Genomic DNA, 19,903 nt, shown 5'->3' on the forward strand with positions numbered 1-19,903 from the left:
GATTCCCTGGTTGGTTGTTAGCCTCTACCCCTCGTCACTCCCCCAGAGCTCCCCATTGGTCCCCGTTCCCTAGTCCTGCCTTTTCCCCGCCCCTGGATAAAACTGTGAGCTTCGGGATCATGTTCATATTTGCCTCTGCAACCTTCGACAGTGTAGAAGCAATAAATGCTCCTGCCGGAATGCACACAAATGCCCTTCTCGACTCTTTGCTACCGACTATAATACTGAACCCATCCGTGCTTCTGTGGGTGCACACGGGACCCCACGGAGCCGGGCAGGGACAGTATTATGTCATTAGTGGAAAACAACATGCTGGGTATGCAGTTACCACCTGCAAAGAGGTAATAGAATCCAGACCCCTGCCAACAAACACCTCTGCACAAAAGGCTGAAATAATCGCCCTAACCCATGCCTTAGAGATAGCAAAAGGAAAGAAAAGAAACATTTATACAGACTCAAGGTATGCATTTGGGGTTGTAAACGCACATGGGGCCATTTGGAAAGAAAGAAGACTGTTAAATTCACAGGGAAAGAACATCAAACATGCACAAGAAATAATGTGACTGTTGGAAGCAGTCCAGCTTCCTGAGAAAGTGGCAATCATGCACATTAAGGCACATCAAAAGGTGAGATCAGAATTGGAAGAAGGAAATGAACTGGCAGACAGAGAGGCAAAAGAAGCAGCAAAAAGGTGAGGTAACAACAACTGGAGCCTTGATCCCAGATGGACAACTTTTCCTAGAGGGTAAGCCAACATATAATAAAAAGGACAAGAAATTGATTAAAGATGAAGAGGGAACATTTAACCAAGAGGGATGTGTTGGGAAATAGAATTATTGGGATCAATAAAAGAACTGTGCAAGCAATAGGTCTGGAAGTTTTAGGCTTGTGTGTGAGAAAACTTTCCATGGGAAAGTCCCTGTGTGAAAGATAACAAGCAGGCCTGAGAAACAGAGAGGGAATGAAAAACTTGCGGCTGTACTATCCGGGAGTGAAGGAGGGAGATGAGCACTGAATTCTTTTGATCATAACAAGACTATGGAAACTTGCCAATGTAAGTCCAATTATGTAGAAATAGAAATGTGTCTTGATAAGCTTTAAGCCACTTAGGAGCTAACAAGCTGGTAGACTATATAAGTGCCTTTGGACTGCTAATAAACGGAGTTCGCTTATCAACCATATTGGTTTGAACTGTTTCTCTCTCCCCCCGCCAGGGGCCCGAGCTCCTCGTCCCGTTGAGCTTCTAACATCTGGCGCCCGAACTTGGAACACCGAACTTGGAACACTGAACTCGGAACTTGGAACACGGAGTACGGGACTCGAACACGGAGCTCGGAATTTGGACTGGGACTGGTATTTTGTTCCTTTTGACCCGGCAGGAGCCTACTGCGGTGCCGGAGCAGTGCCGGCGGGCGTAGAGGGTCGGCAGCTCGCCCGACCCCCGGCCTGGACCGACCTGACATCAGGGGTTCGCCGCTTGGCTGACAAAGGCTAACCTGACAGCTGCAAGACCCTGATAGCAGGGGCGCGCAAAGACGCGGTTTGTGACAAGATAGTTCGCGATTGAGACACGGTTTTACGGTTTGGTATGTAGTTTGCGGTGTGGTACGCAGTTCGCGCTGGGATGCGTTTCGCAGTTTAGACGCTGTTATGGTTTGTGGTGAAGATGCAGTTTGAGCTGAGACGTGGTTCGCGATTGAGACGCGGTTATGGAAACTGAGGTGGCCTTTGGTTTATTTTTACGCTTTTTAGAAAAGCAGGGAATTAAGGAGATAAACCTTTATAAGGAACTAGCTGATCCAAGATCGTTTAAAATGAAAGCTACAGAAACAAGAGCTCTCAAAGTTACCTGGAGAGCAGTAACTAGCACTTTCGCCGAAGTAAAAACAGAAAAGACAGTTGCCACGGTTGCCATAGAGACTGTAGAGAGCGGCAGCGCGGGCTGTAGCAGCTCCGAAAAAGAAACAGACACGGGACTTACAGAGCGGCGGCCGGAGACCGTGGCAGAATCCGGGGTAGCACGGTCCTTCGGGCTGGCCGCGAGAAAACTGATTAAAAACACAGCAGCAAGCGTCCGCTCATTGCGGGGGCTGCTAAACTCGGCAGAACCGGATGTTATCTCTCCGATGACCGGGGGAGAAATGGCTGCGAAAGTGGAAGCACAGACACCCGATCCAGGGGGCGGGGTGCAGGCGGGCCTAGGAGATACACGCAGTCCTGCCGTCTTGCCGAAAGCAGCAGAGCAACAAAAAGGTCCTAAAGCCCGGCCAAAAGTGGCAGAGGGTAACCCCCCCACGCCGAACAGCGAGACGGCTGGCAGCAGCGCGGCTTCTGAGGTTTTCGCCTCCTGAGAAGCCAAAGCCGGCCGGGGCGGCCCGGAAGCAGCCACAAAAGAAAGAGAAGTACCAACAAATGATACAAAAATAATCAAAAAGTTTGCTAACTTATCCACACAAAGCATTTTACAGTCTGTCTTTACAGCAGATGTCCTGTGTTCAAAAGTATTACATCAGCATCGTACAGTTGTTGTTAACCCCTTCACAGTTCCTGCTCTGAGAACGAACGTGGACTGTAACACTGCAGAATGTCCTGCAACAACAGGGACAAGTCATCGCTACATCACTGACCAGAGAGGTGCCCAGCAAAGTGGTGCCATGCTACAGGACCCCGAAACAAGAAGGCACAGTCAGCATCAGCTCCTGAGGAACGTGATGCCACTACCATAACAGCTGGGACTTTGAGACCTGTCCCGAGGAGCCTTGAGAGAGGCTGAGACGTGGCTGAGTGAAGGAGCTGAGGACTTGCCAGATCCACCACTCTCCATAGCAGGAGAAATAGTGAGACTCTGGGGCGAATGTAACAGCTGCCCTAGGTGGTTGCTAGTGACTGGTGGTGGGTGTCGGGGAACCCTTTCCAAAGACAAAACTAAGAAAAATAATTGCATAAATTTTTGGGTATATTACATAAATCTTTGAGTATAACACCAAACACAGAAATAAAGCGAAAAAATTGTTTTCATCTGTCTTGAAATAAGAGTATTAGCAGGCATTTTCAATCAGCTGCTTGCCCATTTAGATCAAGTGAAAGCAGTCAATTTAGCAATTAGTTATGCATTTATGTTTTTACCTGGTGTTTTAGCAAACAGGGCTTATGCTATTTTGCTTAAACTTGCTTGCTGGGAGAGGGATAAGTTTAATGTAACCTTGCAAATGCTTAATAAGTTAAGTGTGTGTGTTATTAGTGTTAGACATATAATATTATAAAGTTAAGTAGCCACTGATTTTCTGCTATTAGCCCACAGCCATGGCTGTGAAAGGTTCCAAGGTTTGTGCTGTTTAAGTCTTTCTAACCACTTTTTCCCACTTCACTAATAGATAAGTGAGTTACATCAATTAACTACATAATTATAGAAAAAAAGAAGACGGTCTCAACTTAGAGGGATGGTTAAAGTCATTAGGTTTAAAATCATAACTAGTTTTATTTGTGTAGCATTTGATTGCTGTAGAACTAGCAATACTGTTAATAACAGTGTGTTCACCTTGCCTCCCGATGCTTGCAATAGATAATATACAAAGTCACTACATCTGTGACCCATCAAGTATTGCTTGCACAAAAGAAAAACGGGGAATTTGTTGGGAAATAGAATTATTGGGATCAATAAAAGAACTGTGCAAGCAATAGGTCTGGAAGTTTTAGGCTTGTGTGTGAGAAAACTTTCCATGGGAAAGTCCCTGTGTGAAAGATAACAAGCAGGCCTGAGAAACAGAGAGGGAATGAAAAACTTGCGGCTGTACTATCCGGGAGTGAAGGAGGGAGATGAGCACTGAATTCTTTTGATCATAACAAGACTATGGAAACTTGCCAATGTAAGTCCAATTATGTAGAAATAGAAATGTGTCTTGATAAGCTTTAAGCCACTTAGGAGCTAACAAGTTGGTAGACTATATAAGTGCCTTTGGACTGCTAATAAACGGAGTTCGCTTATCAACCATATTGGTTTGAACTGTTTCTCTCTCCCCCCGCCAGGGGCCCGAGCTCCTCGTCCCGTTGAGCTTCTAACAGGGATGGGCTATCACTGCAGAAGGAAAATTGGTTATTCCCTCCCATTTGCTATGGTCACTAGTTAGAGAGGAGCACCAGAAAACGCATTGGGGAACAAATGCCTTATATAACTACTTTTCTTGGGGTGAATTAATTTTTGTACCTTTCTATGCCTTTAAACTGAGCCTGAGAGGGGGAAGGAAAAACTGAGGAAAACTTTTTCAAAGCAGTTTGGGGCTTGTTCAAGGTCACTCAGAGATAGAGACTTTTTTTTTTCCAGCTGTGTCAGGAGAGTGGCAGGGAAGGGAAGCACCTGGCTTGCTTTTCTTTCCAGCCAGCTTTCGGCAGGTGTTTTTCCTCAGCTCTTTTTTTCCTTCGGAGAGTTGAACTTTTGCTTTCCTGGGACTTCGTTTTTTTCCCTTTTTTCTCTGCTGGATGATTTCAACATCAGAATACATTGGGAGGACTTTCCACGGAGGCCTGGGCCCTGGAGGTGGGCCCTCCACCCTGTCCCAACTCCAAGGAGGGGGAGAGAGAGATCTATGGAAGGACTCTGAAATTTTCCCAGGGTTCTCTCAGCAGGGCGAGGGGTTTTATTATTTAGCATTATTATCATTTTTCTGTGTGTTTGTTAAATAAATAGTTTTTATCTCTTTCACTTTCCTTCGAGGAAAGTTTATTTTTCCCAAACCTGGTAGGGGAGGGGTGGTTGTGCCTTCTCTCAGAGGATATATTTCTAAATTTGACCAAACCGGCACACTACTTAATTGGGAAAATTATCGCTAGAAATTTATATGAAACCATTGTGCAGGTAACCTGACAGTGTAACCTTTGCCTCCAGACTAATCCCCAAAATACCCCCAAACCAAAAATGGGTCAAATTGGAAGGAGCCATGGGCCTGGACAGCAGTGGCAAATTGATTTTACGGAACTTCCGAGAAAAGGGGGGTATTGATATTTGCTAGTGCTGACAGATGCTTTTTCAGGATGGCCGGAAGCTTTTCCTACTAGAACCACTAAAGCTCGAGAAGTAACCAAAGCGTTACTACAAGAAATAATATCGTGCTTCAGAGTTCCAGCCACAATATCTTCAGACAGAGGACCACATTTTATTTCAAGGGTGGTACAACAAACTAGCCGTCATTTAGGCATAGATTGGGAACTCCATACCACCCCCAGTCGAGTGGTCAAGTAGAGAAAATGAATCATTTCATTAAACAGCAAATTGTGAGACTAGGGCAAGAAGCTAACCTACCCTGGCCCCAATCTCTTCCACTTGCATTGTTACAAATTCGGACCAAACCCAGAATTAAATAAAACCTAAGTTCCTTCAAAATACTTTATGGGAGACCATATTGGGTACAGAAAGGAATATCTACCCAAATTGGGGAGGAGACGTTAACCACCTATATGATTGCTTTAGACAAACAGCTTAGAGAAATTGAAAAACTTGTGGCTGGAACCTGAAATCAAGGCTTGGACGGTCCTGTACCTGACATTCAGCCTGGAGATTATGTATATGTTAAGTATCTTACACAAGAAAAACCTCTGGAACCACAGTGGGAAGGACCATTCCAGGTACTTCTCACAACTCTTACACCACAATTAAGATCAGAGAACAGAGTGCCTGGATTCACCATACTCGAGTGAAGAAGGCTCCAGAGGCCCCTTGGAAAGTGACCCCAGGTGATGATGAACTGAAATGGAAGTTTACCCAAACAAAATGAAAATCTTATGGTGGCACGCAAGTATAACCCAGAAAAAATTTTTTTCACAGTCGTAACTATAGCCTTAAGTTGGGAAGTTATTCATAGGAGAGAAGACATATGGTCCCAAGCCTTTATGCAGTTTACTGGACTCATGGGGAAATATTCTGATTTAAAGAATTTAAAACTGCTGACTGTGGTCATGCACGGAAACCAAGTGTATACAAAGCAAGAATGGGAAAGAAAAAACTTGACAGCTTCAAGGAACTGTAGGAGAAGAAATCAAAATAAGATGCTGAATTATTAACGGAACTACTCATAAAAAAGCAACCCAAATTAGTGTCTCAACTATTCCTACAGACAAACATAATGAAATCTGTAGTCATTCAAGTGAAGTAGATTGTTGGTATAATTTTACATTAGTACAGACCGTTGAAGTAGTTTGTCCTTAGGCCCGGGACAGTTATGGGCTCTCATTCAAATTCCAGATAAATACCATGGTTAGGCCTACTACAACCTGCACTAGCAATCTAATCCAAACCCAGGTCACACCACTGTCATGAGTTAGCAAGCATAGTCCAAGAAGGGATTTTCTTGCAAAGAGGTGCTTACAGCATCCTCTATGACCTAACAAAACCTATCAACTGGCTAGTTTGAATATTGACAAATTTTTAAGCCACTTAACATTTTGACTGCCTCTGTGGTCCACATTTAAGAATGGACAAACCCCGGGAAGCTGGCTCTCTTGCTTCCGGCCAGGGGACAGGTAACTGGGCTGGGCCTGTATAGGGCCCAGCGGGCCTGGGCCGGGCCCTGCTGGGTCTGGGCCAGAACCTGCTCGGCCGGGCCCAGGTCAGGACACAGCCATCCTGGAGCCGTGTGGCCCTGTTCCACCCATGGCCCCCCCCAGTCCTGCTATGTGCAGATGGCACGGCCCGGCTTCCCCCTCTCCAGTGCGGGCTGATGCCATGAAGATTTTTGCCTTTTCTTTTATACCCCCGTTATACCTTTTTACAACTTCTGTATTCCTAGTGCTTTATGCCTACATTCTTGGACTTGTTTGTCAAGCTAAGAGACTAAACATTTTAGAAGCTTTGTAGCTAGGGATCAGTGTGCCCCAGACCCCAAGGTCCTCTCCAGAACACATTCTGTAAACCAAGATAGAACCATCCAGGGGAAGGTTCCTTGGGGACAGGGGTTCACTTGAGCCTCTCATTGGGGAATCTTTGATAGATATGCTAATTAGTAAAACCTATAAGGTTATACCCGATGTTGGGGGGACAGACTCGGTGGGGTGCATCTCGATGCATATGACCTGGAGGTGTGCACCTAAGGATCCTTAAAATAAATACCAAGGTAAAATCACTTTTCCCCTTCTAATCGTGTCCAACTCTTGATTTTAAGACCAGGAAAAGGCATCAGTTGCTGGCGACCACGAAGGGACCCTAAAGACCTTGAAACTCGCAGTCTTGGTTTGGAACATGTTGCAGCGGGGATACTGCAACACGCATATATCAAACCAGGAGTCCCGTGAAAAAGAAATAAATATATACGGACGGATTCTTGCTAGATGTTTCAGAGATGTTTATTTCCCCAGCCGCATGGCCGGGCTCTGCTGAGGGACTCTTACAGTCGGGGCCCGAGCTGCTTTGCCCGCGCAGGGGAACACAAACCAACCAATGGGGAACGAGGCTGAGCAGGGGCAGGGAAACCCCGTGCCTCCCCTCAGGGCTACATGGCAGGGGAGGGACCCCAACATCTCACCCGTTTTATTTTAATAAAAGGAGAATGAAGACAATTGGATAAACATAACAAGAACAGTTTCAAAACAAAACAAGCCACCCTCCTGAGTCTTTAAATGTCCAAACAAATTCTGTGGAACATCTCAGGGCTGACAGAAGGGAGACAGAACTCTCTGGACATGCCTGTGGGGAAACTGAGGCAGGAGAGGGTTTAATTTCTTTCCTCCCCCTTTTCATCCCCCCATCGGCATCGGAAAGGGATTTTTGGGGAAACAATTGGCAAAGGCAGGGGTTTGTGAGGGAAACCATGGATGAAAAAACGGATTGGGAATAAACTGGGGATAGGGTAAACTTAGGAAAGGGTTCATATTGGGTATAGGGTAAAAGGGGAAATTAGGCTGTGGGTAGGGAAATTGCTGGAATGGATATTGTTTATAATTTTGTGCATAACGGCTGCCTTTGACGGGAATACCTCCAGGCCCAGTAACATTCGCTGCTTGTAAACCCTTCTTTCCTTGCACTATATCAAATTGAACAACTTCCCCATCTCCTACACTTTGCAGGTAATTTTTAGGGTTATTCCTTTTAATGGCAGTTCTATGGATGAATAAATCTTCCCCTGTATCATCTCGTGTTATAAATCCATAGCTGTTTTTCACATTGTACCATTTCACAGTTCCTGTGACTTTCGTTGCTAGAACGTCTCCTATCACGTGCTTGCGTGTCTGTCGTGGCTGCTGGTCCCGCGTGGTCGCCGCCTCGCCGACTCCGACGTCTCGGTCAGGCCCCCGCGCCGCGGCCGCTCTGCGCTCTCTGCACGGCCCCGCTCCAGCGCCTGTCTGGGCTCTGCGCGGCTCCGCTCCGCAAACTCCACGCTGCTTTGAGAGCGGCCTCGTTTCGGCTCGGCGCTGCACTGCACAGCTTCTCGTGTCGCTGTGGAAACCGCCGCTTCTCCCTGCATAGGGCTCTCTGAGCCGTATGCACAGAGCGGGCTTCCACGCTGACCTCCGCTTCCTGGCTGCTCGTGGCCCACGGCACCCATGGCGCCTGCGGCATCGCTCCCTCACTCGCGGCCGCGTAGCCGGGGACCCCGAGACAGGGATGGGGTCCGCAGTAAGGCGCGCGCTCCCGAGGGGGCCGGGCGCATCCAGCGCAGGCACCTCCGCTGGCACAGCTGCAGTCATACACTCCTGGGGTGGCCGCCACGCGGTCTCGGCCACGGGAGAAGTATGATCTTCTGCTTTAGGGGTAATGGGATCATACAGATGCTCCTGAAGAGCGTCACTGATTATAAAGGATCCACGGAGAGCTTCTATCGCTAGTCCATCCCTTAGCTTATCACAGATCTCGTTCCAGAAACACTCCTGAGAATATCCAGGAGGTTTGATATCAAAAAGTAAGTCTCGAGAAATATAGGGGAACTCTTTGAAAAGCCAGATAAAAAAGTGTTCAAGATCTCCCGGTTCCAATACTTTTTTGTTTTGTTGTTCAAGGATCCCTTTTACTTCTAGATACATTTTTTTCTGTGGCTCAGAGAGCCCCATTTCCCACGATTCTTCCATAGTCCAGATATGCAATAGCAAAACAAAACCAAGAAGAGGAATCCAAAGTTTCCAGGGTTTACTCACACAAATCAGTCACGGGGATCGTTCTGCCCGCAATCTTCCACCATATGTTGCAGCGGGGATACTGCAACACGCATATATCAAACCAGGAGTCCCGTGAAAAAGAAATAAATATATACGGACGGATTCTTGCTAGATGTTTCAGAGATGTTTATTTCCCCAGCCTCATGGCCGGGCTCTGCTGAGGGACTCTTACAGTCGGGGCCCGAGCTGCTTTGCCCGCGCAGGGGAACACAAACCAACCAATGGGGAACGAGGCTGAGCAGGGGCAGGGAAACCCCGTGCCTCCCCTCAGGGCTACATGGCAGGGGAGGGACCCCAACAGGAACACATCTTGCTTTGCCCCTCTCTTTGCCGGCAAATTACAGAGCAACAATCTAAGACTGTGACCAGGACTTTAGGACCCAGCATGGAAAGACAGAAGCACGGAAAGAGGTGAGTGAAAAGGGGACCGATACTACCGAGACTGTGCTAGCACTAGGGAAGGAGATCTCCGAGGGGGTTGGAAAGGTTGGGGGCATAGAAGCCCATGAAAGGGGAAAGCTTAAACTTTTCCCCTGCAAACTGTGGAAAGGAGGGGACACCCTCCGTGGAGTCCACAGGAGCCCAGAGGCTGCACCCCATGCAGCTGCAGGAGTGGCTTAGAGGTTGGTTGGTTGGTTGGTTGGGACATCGGGAAGTTGTGGGTTCGAATCCTGTTGAGATCAGATTTTTGCGCGTGCACGTGCTTTTACTGCTTGCTAAAACTAGTTGCTTTTTAGTATTTTAAAGTGCTGTTTTGAAGTGTTTGTGTAGCAACCTAGATAAACTGCCTGGGAAATCCGAATTCCGAGGCCAGATTGCAGGCTGAATTCCGGAGATAAGAGCTTCCCTCTGGCAGAGTTTTTCTGTGAGCAAACATGGGTGGTGTGAATGAAAAAATCCCTCCTAACAGCCCATTAGAGCTGATAATAAATCACTGGAGATGGCTGACAGGGTGAAAAACTACTTTGGACACCCGAGAATTGATCAGAATGTCCACACGGGTTTGGCCGACTTTAAAATTAAATCAAGGAAATTGGCCTCGCTATGGGAGTTTGGAAAATAACATCATTAATGACCTGATGGTAGAATTGAGATCATTACGTAGGTTTGATGAACTAAGATATGCAGAACTTTTTACTATGTATCTGAACAGGGAAGTAACATATGTGGTAGACAAAAGTAATATGGAAATGACTTTGAGAAGGAGAAAGGGAAAGAAAAAGCTGCAGCAAGCTGACTCGTATACTAATACGGACAGAGAAATAGATATGACAGATACAGATATGGTGGCACCAGCTTTGCGCAGTGGGGGGGGGGGGGTCTCCCCCTCCGTTCAACCGCCGGGGCAGACCGCACGGGGGGGGGGGGTGGGGGAGAGGTGGCTCCGCTGCCGCCACTTCTACCGCCGCCTCCGCCGGCGGGGCAGCCCGCACAGGTGGGGGCCGAGGATGGGGGAGCGGTGGCTCCCCCGCCACCGCCGCTGCCACCGACTCCGCCGCCAAGGCAGCCCGCACAAGTGGGGGTGGGGGCGGCTCCGCGGCCACCGCCTCCGCCTCTGCCGCCGTTGCCACCGCCGCCACCTCCGCTGTCCTCGCCGCTGTCCGAGCGGAGGCAGGGGAGGGGGCAAGCAGCCAGCTCCAAGCCAGAGGAGCGGCGCGGGGCCCCCCCGCCCACAGCCTCGTCAGGGGCGGAGGGTGGGCACAGAGGTAGGAGAGATGCAGATTGGCCGCCACCCCCTGACCGCCCTAGAGACAGAGAAGAGGCAGGTATGCCACCGCCCCCAGACCTTTCCAGAGGCAGAGACGGGGAAGTGGGAGGGGAAGGGGCAGGCTGGCCACCTTTCCCCAAGTACCCTGAACATGGAAGTGAAGGCAGAAATGGACACGGGCAATTGCGGCGGCATTCCCCAATACAGAGAACCACAAGTTTCAGAGCCAGAGACAGAAGGAGCCGCTCGCTCTCCCCACCCTGCAGCGCGGCCAATGTTAAAGCTGAGGGCAGATGGGATGGCCCCGATCCAGGCGGCTCTTGCAGAGCTAGGGACAGGAGAACCTGCTTGCAGCCCCTGCCTCCCTATCCCTCCACTGCCGCAAAGAGCGAGGCAGTTCCTGATCAACATTCGCCTGGACAATTTTTGAAACCAATGAACCAATTTCAATTAAAAGCGAATGGGATGATTTTGATACAGATGGTTCTCACGGGGAGGGTGGTAGAAGAAGGGGCAGGATAGCCCGAGAAGCTATGAAAGCAGTGAGTCCCATCGCTAAACACACAAGGTCCAAAACAGATAAAGGGAGGCAGGAAGAACTTGCATTAGAAGCACCTCTGAGACAGGCTGTGGGAAATCAAAGAGTCATTTATATAAAGGCACCATTTTCCCTCAGAGAATTACAGCAGTGGAAAAACTCAATTGGGAAGTACAGGGACAACCCGGAAAGGGTAGCTATGCATGTAGAAATGGCCATAAAATCCCAAAACCCAGATTGGGGTCATGTAAATGTTATGCTAGATGAATTATTGGATAAAACAGAGAGAGAAATGGTCAACAAAGCTGCTATATCTGCTATAGAAACTCAAATTGCAACTGGGAGTCTTCAAGGGTCAGTTAATGATATCTATCCCCTAGCAAACCCTAACTGGGATCCTAATGTCCCAGAACAGATGGAAAAACTGAAGCAATACCAAAAATGGGTGGTTGTTGCGTTAAAATGTGCCGTCCCTAAAGCAGTGAATTGGGCTAGGTTATATGAGATCAAACAAAATCCAAATGAGACCCCCACAGAGTTTCTGAATAGGCTTAAAGAAGCTGCACAAAAATACACTACCTTAGACCCTGACTCACCTGAGCAGCAGATCCACCTGGCTTACCTGTTTATAGGTCAATCTGCTAATGACATAAAGAAAAAGCTGCAAAAGATAGATGGGCCACCGGACATAAGTAAATTATTGAATGTATCCTGGAAGGTATACCAGAACAGAGACTTAGCAGACAAAGATAAACATCATAAACCCCACTACAAGAAGAAGTATGATAAAGAAAAGTCATCTGACACATCAAAAAGGGGTCCCCCTTTTCCCCTATCTGACGACCAATGCGCAATTTGCAAAAAACAGGGGCACTGGAAAAATGAGTGTCCATCACGAGCAGAAAAGAAGCCCCCAGTTTCGAAACTAACTGTAAATATGGACTGACGGGGACCGAAGGTGACGACCCCAGCAGAGCCTTCGGTTGTAGCTAAGCTGGGGAATGATGATGTTGAATTTCTGGTTGATACAGGGGCAATGTATTCTGTGTTAAATACTTTAAAAGGTAAACTGAGTCAAGACACTGTGGATGTGATTGGAGCTACAGGGGTAAGTGAAACAAGGCCTTTTCTCCAACCTTTAAAATTTAAATTGGGAAAACACTGGGTCACTCACCAGTTCCTGTATATGCCAGATTCCCCAATGCCATTGTTAGGCAGAGATTTATTGGAAAAAGTGGAAGCAGAAATTAAGTTTTCCAAGGAAGGGGGAATAAAAGTTATAATCCCAGAATCTAAAATTATCTAAGCATCTGCTATACTTGTACAGGAATGCCATGGAAAAATTCCCAAAGAAGTTGAAGAGGTTGTCATTCAAATAGTGTGGGCCAATGATTCTCCTGGGAGATCCAAAAAAGCTGAACCTGTGAGTATCACACTCAAAGCAGGGGCTACACCAGTAAGGCAAAGACAATACCCTCTGAAATTAGAAGCTCGCAAGGGATTAGTACCTGTGATTGACAAGTTTCTCAAATTTGGGTTGTTAGTGGAATGTGAATCCAGGTACAACACACCAATCTTGCCAGTAAAGAAAGCTGATGGTAAAAGCTACAGGTTGGTACAGGATTTGAGGGAAATCAAGAAGATAACAGAGGACATACACCCAGTGGTAGCAAATCCTTACATGCTTTTGACAACACTAACAAATGAATTAGGGTGGTTCACTGTTTTAGATCTCAAGGATGCCTTTTTCTGCATTCCTGTGCATAAGAATAGCCAAGAACTTTTTGCTTTTGAGTGTGAGAATCCAGAAACAGGGAGGAAGACCCAGCTCACCTGGACAGTTTTACCACAAGGATTCAAAAACAGCCCGACCATATTCAGAAACCAGCTGGCAAAGGAGCTTGAGGACTGGAGGAAACAAGAACCAGGAGGAGCAGTTCTCCAGTATGTTGATGACATCTTGATAACAGCCAAGACACAAGATGACTGCATCGAGTTCACTGTAAGTCTGTTGAACTTTTTGGGCCAAAGTGGGTATCGGGTCTCAAAAGAGAAGGCACAGGTTGACAGGGAAACAGTAGTATACCTGGGCCTGGAAATTTTTTGTGGACATCGACAACTCAGCAGAGAACGGAAGGAAGCCATCTGTCGACTTCCAGAGCCGCATACTGTAAGGGAGATGCAGGCCTTCCTGGGAATGGTAGGTTGGTGTCACCTGTGGATATCAAACTACAGTATACTGGTGAGACCTTTATATGAGGTCCTTAAAGCAGCTGAAAAGGGGACAATTATGTGGACAGAGAATGCCAGGGCTGCATTTAAACAGCTGAAACATTCCTTGATGTCAGCCCCAGCTCTGGGGCTGCCGGACTTGACTTAGCCTTTTGAACTCTTTACACATGAGCGACTGAATGTTGCTCTGGGGCTACTGGCACAGCACCTTGGAGACCAGTGAAGAGATGTGGCCTATTTCTCAAAACAACTAGACAATGTAGCCCAGGGTTGGCCAGGATGCTTGAAAGCTGTAGTGGTTTGGTCTAAAATACTCATTACTGTTTATCTTCTGTGAGATAAGAATTAGGAGAAACGCAAAGCAGGCACCAAACTTGAAAGAATATAAAGAAGTTTATTAACAGACCTAAAAGAAGAAAAGAAAAAAAAATTATACCACCTTCAGAACTCTCCTCCTCCCCCCACCTTCCTCCCTTCTCCCACTGACAATGTAAAGACAACCCTTAAGATGTTCAGTCTGTTTACCACTTCCATAATAACCTTGTTCAGTCCATTTAGAAAGAGAAGTCTCTTCTTGCTCATGCTATGAAAACAGTATCACAGGGGTTCCTTTGGGAATGTCATCAGATAGGAGACCACATTTTGTTGCAACAGTGGTTGGGGAAGTTAGCAAGATTTTAGGACTCACGTGGGACCTGCACACACCATACAGGCCCCAGGCAAGTGGCAAAGTTGAACGCATGAATGGGACCCTCAAAACCCAGATTTGCAAGATTTGTCAAGAGACATCCATGACATGGATTCAAGCCTTGCCTATAGCCTTGCTGAGAGTCCGCATACAGCCAAGGCGAAGGGACAACATCAGTCCCTATGAAATATTATATGGCAGGCCCTACCAGGTTCCACATATCCCAGGGGAAATTCATATGAGAGATAAAAATGATTTGCAAAAGTATTTAATGGCTCTGAGTTCTGCTTTGCAGAAGCTCCAGAGATTCATTGTGTCATCCAAACCAATAGGATTGGACACACCTGCTCATCCATTCCAGCCTGGAGACTGGGTCTACATCAAGTGGTGGGACAGCGACCCCTTGCAAGCCAAGTGGAAGGGACCATTCCAAGTTTTGCTGACCACTTTTACTGTGGTCAAGGTTGCTGGCAAGGGACCATGGATTCACTACTCCAGGGTGAAGAAAGCTTCTGCTCCCAAAATCACCAAGAAGACAGAGACTGATACAAATCAGAAAGATGCAGTCTAAACTGTTTTTTACATATTTGCTGTTTGCCCAATGGGTAACCATGGTTCAAGGTTCACCCCATGATTTGCATAAGACTGTGGTTCAAAATGTGTCCAAAATTCTTAATAAGAGCAATTGCTGGATCTTAACTCAGTTACCACCCCTAGATGGGAAGGGTCACTGGCCATTGATTGGCATTTTAATGGAAGAAAACAGCACTGAAACGTGGGAACCAATTAATAGCACCCTTCTACCCCCCATTACCCTGAGTGGCCTGGTAGAGCGTGCAAACTATAAGGTTCCTTGTGCAATTGTAAATGCCACAGGAAAAGCTGTTCTTCCTTCATATTGTCATCAGACCTATTTCAGGGAAATAATAGACCCAAGAATTGCAGCAAAGATGAAATTGACAGGGTGGAGACTGGCTCAGCCGTTTGGGATGGGGTTGTATTGGATATGTGGTGAGAAGGCCTGGAAAGTTATGCCCGTGAACAAAGAACAGGCTTGTGCTATTGGGCTGTGGTCCCAAATATAACAATATTTGACCATCTTGAAAAACCAAATGAGAGGAGAAAAAGATCTCTTAATCCCCTCATTGAACGTCCCACACTTTTTCATAGCATAATCAGAGCCCTTATACCCGCTTATGGAGTGGTTGAACTGGAGAGAGCATCTCAGCTGTCATTGAACGTATTGAGCAGCATACTGCAGATGCAATTTCAGCCTTACAGGAGGAAGTTGACAGTCTGTCCCGTGCAGTTATGCAAAACAGGATAGCTCTCAATTTCATACTTGCTGCACAAGGAGGTGTATGTGCTATTGTCAATACCTCTTGTTGTTCTTATGTGGACCAAAGTGGAAGAATTAAGAAAGATTTGGATGAAATTTGGAAGGGAACTCAAATTCTACATGAAGTAGCTTCTAGAAATAACACCTTAAAATTTGATCATATTTTTGATACCCTCACCTCATGGTTACCAAACTGGGCCTGGGTAAAAGAAATATTCATAATGGCTGTAATTGTAGTTATTATCTGTGTTATTTCCTGTGGAGCAGCCGGTTGTGTAAACCGGTTCTGCGGGTAAAGAATAGAGTAGAGTAGAGACTAGACAAGGTAGAGTTTTGTTAGTCTCTAAAAGGGGGGAAATGATGCCATGAAGATTTTTGCCTTTTCTTTTATACCCCCGTTATACCTTTTTACAACTTCTGTATTTCTAGTGCTTTATGCCTACGTTCTTGGACTTGTTTGTCAAGCTAAGAGACTAAACATTTTAGAAGCTTTGTAGCTAGGGATCAGTGTGCCCCAGACCCCAAGGTCCTCTCCAGAACACATTCTGTAAACCAAGATAGAACCATCCAGGGGAAGGTTCCTTGGGGACAGGGGCTCACTTGAGCCTCTCATTGGGGAATCTTTGATAGATATGCTAATTAGTAAAACCTATAAGGTTATACCTGATGTTGGGGGGACAGACTCAGTGGGGTGCATCTCGATGCATATGACCTGGACGTGTGCACCTAAGGATCCTTAAAATAAATACCAAGGTAAAATCACTTTTCCCCTTCTAACCGTGTACAACTCTTGGTTTTAAGACCAGGAAAAGGCATCAGGGCGAAGATTCAGCTGAAGCTGCCCCGCTGCCCAGCAAAGATCATGTGACCAACAGCGATAAGCGAAATTCCAGCTGCAAGGCCCAGGTGAGATTAACCCTTTTAGTGCAGTAAGTTTCCTCCAGAACAGATGGAGCCTGCAGACATTAAGTAAAGAAAGAAGAGCTGAAATCCTGAGGGAGGAGAAAGAGGAGATACTTAAAGCTGAAATTCTGTTGTAAAGCTATAGTGGTGATAGACTATGATATATCAGAGTACCCGTTGTAATTTCATGAAAGCATGGGGGGTGGAGTGTTGAAACTGCACTTGTGAGCAAAAGCACCTGTGCTGAAATAAGCAAATGCTGAAGCAGCTGTAATTTGATGAGGTTTGAACAGGGAGAGATGGAAGTGATGAGGACTCTTGCTCCAGTCAAAAGGAGAAGACCTCTGTTCCTAGAGATACTCCCAGAGATAGTCTTAGAGATTAAGATGATGAAGACCCTTTTCTCCCAGGAAAGGAGGAGGGCCTCTATTCTTAGAGATGGAGATGCTCCCAGAGATGGGTGAAGAGAATCTTTGTTTCTGAACAGCTCAACCTTAAAATGGTGCCTCAGTAGCTCAAGATTGGACCCTTGAAAGCAGTTGTGGGAAAAGCTGTAAGCCAGGGGGAAGGGACTCTCACATGCGAGCAGAGAACCAACCTGGGTGGCTGTCTTGTTGTGATACTGAAGCCATGAGAGAATTTCTTGTGGAGATGTCTCCACAGCATGAGCAAGAGAGACTCCTCTCCCTAAGTGAACTGAACAAGGTTATTATGGAAGTGGTAAACCGACTTAACATCTCAAGGGTTGTCTTTTTACAGTGGGAGAAGTGAGAAAGGGGGGGGGAGGAGAAGTGTTCTGAAGGTGTGGTATGATTTTTTTTTTTCCCTTCCTTCTTTTAGGTCTGTTATTAAACTTCTTTATAGTCTTTAAAGTTTTGTGCCTGCTTTGCTTTCTCCTAATTCTTATCTCACAGAAGGTAAATAGTAATGAGTATTTTGGACCAAACCACTACACTCAATTGATGTTTCCGCCCGGTTTTCGAACTGAACCCGCTGCAACCACTTAAGCCTGAACCAAAGATTTATGAGATTGGCCCTTATGTAGTAAGGAACACAGGCCAGCAATTATTGCTGTTTAATCCAGAATGGTCTCTTAAGCATGTAGAACTACTAATGCAAATTAATATTTTAGAGATCCAACCAGCCTGCTCCCCTTTAATACAAACATCTTTTAAAGGGTGGACTGCCTGGCTGCAGAAGCAAACACCCCTCAAAGGCAGAATGCGGAGAGATCTGACTGGCATGCTGGGAACAGGACTGGGAGTTATAAATTGAGTGGATTCAGAGATACTGATGAATAAATTGGTCTTGGCAACCAGTGACCTGACCAAATTAAAACAGCCCCTACTGTTGGAGACGATGAAAGTTTGGTAAGAAAGTTTCACAGGTATGTAGGTTTGGCCGAAAGATCTCTGAATGTAGAAACTGAGGATGAGATATAAATGAAAGCAAGTTTTGATATAGAGTAAAAGATGTTTTGCTGAAACACTGACCAGTGAATAGCAGAGAAGGCAAAGGTTGGAGATGAGTTGGAAGGAGATTTTTATGAATAGGAAAAAGGCATGTTTTTCACCAAGTAAATAAGTCTCAAGAAGAGCATAAGTAAATAAAAAACATGTTTTTACCAAAAAGAGAGATATCGCAGGCAAACAAGAAATGTCGATGCAGCAAGAAGAGAGGCCTGAGAATTTTCCATTGTAAGCTTAAATTGTAACTTATTTACTCTTGTGATTGGATAATAATGACTATAATATGGTAATGGTAGTAGCTATGATAGGCTATAGGCAAATATAAAGGTATTGTGTATGGTGCTTATTGGTTGTTATGTATTAAGATACTCTGCAAAGAAAAGTATAAAATGCTTTGTAACTGGAACAGAAAGGGGCTTCAGGTATGCCTACCAACTGTAGCTGGCAGCTGTAGGGCTGGCTCTGGATACCCACTCCCTGGAATGCTGTAACTTCGCCTATGCAATAAACAGCTGTCAAGAGAGCCGCCTGAAGTCCAGACATCCTTTGTGAAACTTTCTCCTATACCCTACAATCCTCCCTATTAGCATTAGGAAACAGCCAGTGGCAAGTCTCAAAAATACTCCCAGACATCGCAAAGACCAGCGACCTGGACCACAGACTGATATTAAACACAGTTGGTGTAGCTCAAGACAATGTATCATTAGCCCTTAGCTGCATACAAGCCCAATTATGGATGCAGTCAACAGCTTCCTTAATTATAAGACAAGGAAATGAAGGTTTTTATCCCTATTGAAATCCAAGAAGCTGTTTGGAATAATGGCATGTCGCGGGTTGGGTTTGTAACCGGGCAGAAACACCAATTTAGTGTAGTGGTTTGGTCCAAAATACTCATTACTGTTTATCTTCTGTGAGATAAGAATTAGGCACCAAACTTGAAAGAATGTAAAGAAGTTTATTAACAGACCTAAAAGAAGAAAAGAAAAAAAAATTATACCACCTTCAGAACTCTCCTCCTCCCCCCATCTTCCTCCCTTCTCCCACTGGCAATGTAAAAAGACAACCCTTGAGATGTTCAGTCTGTTTACCACTACTATAATAACCTTGTTCAGTCCATTTAGAAAGAGAAGTCTCTTCTTGCTTGTGCTATGAAAACAGTATCACAACGAGACAGCCGCCCACTTCCAAATATTGTTCAGTCCATTTAGGAAGAGGAGTCTCTCTGCTCGCGATGTGAGTCCCTTCCCCCGACTTGCAGCTTTTCCCACAACTGCTTTCAAGGGTCCACTCTTGAAGTTTTTTGGGGTACAATTTTAAGGTTGAGCCGTTCAGAAACAAAAAACAGAGGCCCTTCTTCCCTGGGAGCAAAGGGTCTTCCTCATCTTCATCGTTAGGACTATCTCTGGGAGCATCTTTAGGAATTGAGGTTTTCTCCTTTCCCATTTGGAGCAAAAGTCCTCATCTGGCCCATCTCTCCCTGTCCAAACTTCTCATGAAATTACAGCTGCATCAGCATCTGCCTATCTCAGCGCAGATGCTTTTGCTTATGAGTTGAACACTCCACCCCCCATATCTTCATGAAATTACAACAGGTTACTCTGATATATCATAGCTTCACAACAGACTTTCAGCTTTAAGCATCTCCTCTCTCTCTTCCCTCAGGTTTTCAGCTCTTCACAGCAATAAAAGGGTTAATCTCACCTCGGCCTTGCAGCTGTGTGGCTTATCGCTGTTGGTCACCTGACCTCTGCCGGACAGAGGTGCCACTCTGCTGAAATCTTGGCCGCAGTAGAGAGAGGGGGGGTTCTGAGCCGCTCTGGCTGCCAGAGCCCTGCTAGGGGGGACATCCTGGAGCCGTGGCCTGGCCCGAGCAGGGCCTGGGTCGGGC

The sequence above is a fragment of the Aphelocoma coerulescens genome, assembly GCF_041296385.1.
Source record: "Aphelocoma coerulescens isolate FSJ_1873_10779 chromosome W unlocalized genomic scaffold, UR_Acoe_1.0 ChrW_unloc_scaf_1, whole genome shotgun sequence".
Classification (NCBI taxonomy): domain Eukaryota; kingdom Metazoa; phylum Chordata; class Aves; order Passeriformes; family Corvidae; genus Aphelocoma; species Aphelocoma coerulescens.